At 33.7% G+C, this 5,268-nt stretch overlaps 1 long non-coding RNA gene across 1 annotated transcript; it reads right to left on the bottom strand.

Moving 5' to 3' along the window:
- Positions 1–2,120: 2,120 nt before the first annotated feature.
- Positions 2,121–4,892, bottom strand: LOC110902541. Its single transcript, XR_002571195.2, has 5 exons — positions 4,824–4,892; positions 4,426–4,525; positions 4,019–4,190; positions 3,493–3,585; positions 2,121–2,529 (listed from the first exon to the last, which is right to left on the bottom strand). It is a non-coding gene; the product is annotated as an uncharacterized LOC110902541 (long non-coding RNA).
- Between the last annotated feature and the right edge of the window lie 376 nt (positions 4,893–5,268).

Below are 5,268 nucleotides of genomic sequence, written 5' to 3'. Positions count from 1 at the left end.
ACCACAGATGGCAAAGCTTTCACTGAAATGGATCCTTTTTCTGAGGGGGTTAACTCAATAATATTTTGCTGAATGAGATGGACAAATATTCAAGAAAAACAGACTGACATCATGTGAGCTTTGTTCTTGATGATTATTTGAATGGAATAAAGGGATCAACACAAGGGTAAAATGCTATTTTGGACTCCGTTATTACAAATAGCATCAAGCAAGAGTTGATCTTTAATGACATGCCACCAAACAAGAATATCACACCAAAAAACAGGTTGCCACTAAGCAGCTTCTTCTAAAAAAACGGGGTTTATGAAGGAAAGTTGGCATCTAGCTAAAGTATTCAAAAAAAGGTTCAAAACGCCAAAAACAAATTAAGGAATGAAGAGGCTGATGACATTGAAGATTTGGAAGAAAAATTAGATTACCATTTTGTATTATTTTTGTTTTCATTTTATATTGTTTTGATATCAAGTTATATGTTGTTTTGTTATCTAATTCTCTATAAATAAAATACATTATTATATAAAACGTCAAAAACTACAAACACCAAAACGCTAGTAGTATGAAAACTGGGAGAATAGCTGCTGGCAAAGCACCTTGTAAAAAGGGTATTAAAAGCCAAAAAATTCACTAAACACCAAAAAAATTGGTTTTCTGTAATCTTATGCAAATTTTAATGACTCGTAGTGAATTATTATACAAAACGCCAAAAATGCCAAAAAAATTAACCAGAAAACGCTATAACGCCAAAAAATTATATATGTGACACAAAAACAATTAATTCAACGCCAAAAAGTTTAAAAATTACAATTAACGTCAAAAAAAAACTTAGCCGCCATAAAATATTATATCGCGTTGTGAAAATAAAAGAAGAATGAAAAAACAAAAAAGCCCCTCCGCCCTTCTCTATGCCGCGGGACACGTGTTGGGCTAGGATGCGTTCTCACACTTTTGAGCGTTTTCTCTTGATCCCGTTTCTATATATATATATATATATATATATATATATATATATATATATATATATATATATAGGGGATGGTTCAAATGAAAACCACTTTTATTGTGAAAACTCGAAAACTAACTAAAAAAAGCCTAAAAAACACACAATTTTTTTTTTTCAATTTTTTTATAAAAATCGCTAGTTTTTATATATAAAAAAAACATTTTTTTCAAAAAAAAAAAAAAAAATTGTGTAATGCACATGTGTAATAATACACATGTGTAGTACACATACATATGTGCAGTATTACACATGTGCACTACACAAAAAAATTTTTTTTTTTTTTGAAAATTTTTTTTTTCTATATTAAAAAACCTGCGAAATTTTGATTGCAAAAAAAAATTAAAAAAAAAATTTTTTTGTATGTTTTTTTGGCTTTTTTTAATTAGTTTTCGAGTTTTCACAATAACTAGTGGTTTTCATTTGAACCTTCCCCTATATATATATATATATACTAGTCGTTTACCCGCGCGATGCGGCGGGAACATATCACTTAGGTTGGTGAGTTTAGGGCTATGTACGGGGCGGTTCGGTTTTGATCCATAACCAAAACCAAATTCGCGATGCAAAGGAAAACACAACACTTAGTAATTCTAAGGGTGTGTATGAGAAGGTTCAGTTCAGTTGGGTCATAATTAAAATCTAGTAGGAAACCCGTGCGATGCGGGAGAGACAATTTACAACGCGATCTACGTTTATGTTAGTTTATCACTCTTGACCTATTGTATGGTACTTGTGTTAGATTTATTATTCGTATTGTATTTTATAAATGAATGATAATTTAACATTAAAATTATCAACTACTATTGGTAACTATTACCCCAGTACAATAAATTAACACATAAATGAGAAAACATTTATCATAAACATAATCATTTAGAATTTAAAATCGACCCATTTTAAATAGAGTTAAATACTATTTTAGTCAATAGTCACTGTGTTTTGTCCAAAATATCTATTTCAGTCCAATAGTTAAGAAAATAGTATTTTTATGTCACGTGAGTCCGGCAAATTCATTTTACTTTGAGATAAATAATTTTTATACAAATTTATTTTGTTGTCTAATATCAAAATGACAATGGTCGAAATCTATGCACGATTAATCATTGTTTTAGCCTTCAGGGTCTTGACACTCTGTATATTTGCAAATAAATTTGATTAAGTTCGAAACAAAAGTGTTTCCTTTACATTTAACATGCATGCATACATGTTTCTTTGGCCTGTAATCACACACATGAGGAAACACATAGCAAATTTACGTTCTAGCTGTCACAGACAAGAATGCACTGATCAAGACATACAAACATATGATCAATTCTTTTATCATAGGATTTGGCAATTTTATGGTTCTTCATTTCCTTGGCCATTTTATGGTTCTTCATCTCCTTATTGGTCAACTCAAAGTCAAACACTTTGTAATTCTATTCAATTCGTTCTTGCTTCAATGATTTAGCGATGATTATGGTGTTTCATTGTATGCCCCATCGCAGAACCACTTGCGCAACGGTTTTCTTGTACTTCTCAGCCAAGCCCTGATCACAAACAAAACCAACTTTAGTCAACTCCCATTTTGACTTTTAGAAACTTGTTTGGCGTGGTAGTAGTTATGACAGTTTATATGAGATTTCAACTAAAACTTTGGCCTGTAGCAATAAGAATGATTTTGAAAAATGGTAGATTGGGCTGACAAAAATCAATCACTTTTGACGGTTTCAACTTAAAAGATCCCTGTGAAAAATATGGGTGTTCACGATCCGAAACAATTGAACCAGTCTTTTTTTTGAATCATTATTTTGTACCAAAAATTAAAAAGAAAGTATAATACATGAGAATGTACAATGCATATAACTGCTTATTCTATAATATAAATAAGGTAAACGACCAGTATTAACAGTTCACCAACCCGTTAACCTGGTCTTTTAATAGGGGTGTGAATTTCCGACACGACCCGAAAACACGACACAACATTTACGGGTTTGGGTTTAGTCTAAATGGGTCGGGTCAGTTTCAGGTTGAACCCGCGAACCCGTTTAGCTAAACGGATCGGGTTCATGTCAACCCGGTCAGGTTTGCGGGTTGACTCGGTTAATCCATTTATATTATATTATATTTTTTATAATTTAAATGTAATGGTATTATATACATTTCTGTTTTTTTGTAGTAAAATTTAACTTTAATATATTAATTTGCGGAAAACATTATTTGCGTTGAACGGGTCGTGTTTGGATCAGCCCACGAATATTCGGGTTGTGTTCGGGTTCATATGTATAACACGATTTTTAGGTTCAGTTCAGGTTCGGGTTAAACCCCCCAACCTGCGAACACGACCCGTTTAGCACCCCTATCTTTTAAACTTTAAACCATGAATTGAAGCGTATAAAAACCATAATCAACCCAAACCGACCGATTTTCTCCTATCTCAACGATTAGGTCGGTTCTGGTGAAGCGCAATGATTTTTCATTCTTTTTGTAATAAAAAAATTGGTCGAAAATACCTCGGCCTTGGTGTCGGTTTCTGTAAGTCTTTGCTTGATATCTGTTGCTATTGAAAAGAAAACTTGCTCCACATTTAGGTTTGTTTTTGCACTCTGTGAAAGAAAGACATTAGTTGGATACACTTTTGAAGTTAAATACTCGAGCTTTTGAAGCGCTTGACAACCCAATGCCAGCATTAGAGATGGTTTAGAAAACTCAAGGCCAAGCGCTTGGGATTCTCGAAATTATTCAATGTTGTGTACATTTAACTCAAAAGAGAGCATAGAATGGGGATCCACTTCAACTCACAAGGTACGTAACTTAATTCGTTACAAAGTCTAGTTTGACCTAAACAAACCCAAAAATCCATCCATTAAGAACGGGGATCCACTTCAACTCACAAACCCAAAATCAAAAAGTCAGTACACATGGAATCATATATTCACTTTTACACTGACCATTCATGAGTATAATATTGTGCGATTATTGATAAAGATAAGGAATTCTGCTAGATTTGAGAGAAATATCATCTGGAAATTATGTCACCTTCCATTGGGGCGTTGACTCGCCGGTAAGGATAGCCTCGTTTACAATAGCAGTTCCTGCGAGAATAAGCATATCTGCGGGGACAGTTTTTTCCTCTCCATCTTGACCAGCAGCGCAACCGACTGACACAACATCACCAAGCAAAAGATCAGTTCCTGCTATCTTCGTCCACCTGTAATGGAAAAGGTCAAAATAGGTCAGCGATTTACAAACATGAACGCAATTCATGACGCAATTATATAACTTGGGTCATTTTAAATCAGCTATCGGTTATATAACTTGGGTCAGGTCAGTTCGGTTTTAGGTTAAAACCAAAAATTAAGACTAAACTTTCATGATCTAAAGACTCATCGTACTGGTTTCTTAGCCAATGGGCCAACGTTACATTGAAAAGTTGATTTATTTACCTCAAAACCGCCTGTAAATGTCCAGCAAAGTTGATTTGTTTTAAGGTGTTGGATAACAACAGAAAGCACCGGCATGGTAGGCTTGTACTTGGCAATTAACCTGCATAACAATTCATGTTACATATACTTAAATCGTACATTTTGTATACCGGGGAAATTAAAAACATCTTCATAAACTTTAATTCACACACACACCTCGCACGGGTGGGCCTACTAAAAGTGTAAGTCGGTTTCTATTTTCAGACTACTAAAAGTGGTTGCTAAAATCAGGAAAAAGTTTAAGATTCGTTTTAATTTGGTGCAGATTGCCCTAAACGGAATTGTACACTTAATCAAGCAATGATTTTTTTTTTCATTTCTCTGGTGTAATCAAAAGAATATAATCAAGCAATTAATACCTCAACGCAAATTTTACCAACAATATAGATAGTTTCAATAGGGTACAACCCCCACATTGTCTCAGCACCTATAAGAATTGCATCAGCTCCTGATACAAGACAAGACGTTTGTTTTATTCTATATGATATAATATTACTGATATTGTATTATTTACTATCATTATAAAATTAGATACTTGCCATCTAAAACAACATTAGCAACATCAGTAGCTTCAGCACGGGTGGGCCTCAAGTTGTCGGGAGTAACAACAGCCGATTTCCCAGCCATATTACATTTGTACACAGCTGCTTTTTGAAACAGAAATACCTGTGTACAAATAAATAAATTGGTCATAGTTCTACAGTAATTTACTTCAAATGAAGACAAAAACCGACCTTATCTGGTGGAAGGTCAATCCGTAAATCCCCTCTAGCAAGGATAATGCCATCAACTTCCTGTAGAATT

Source organism: Helianthus annuus, chromosome 13 (assembly GCF_002127325.2).
Source record: "Helianthus annuus cultivar XRQ/B chromosome 13, HanXRQr2.0-SUNRISE, whole genome shotgun sequence".
NCBI classification, from domain to species: Eukaryota; Viridiplantae; Streptophyta; class Magnoliopsida; order Asterales; family Asteraceae; genus Helianthus; species Helianthus annuus.
The sequence above is the reverse complement of the archived record's forward strand: the minus strand, read 5'-3'. Positions and strand labels throughout refer to the sequence as shown.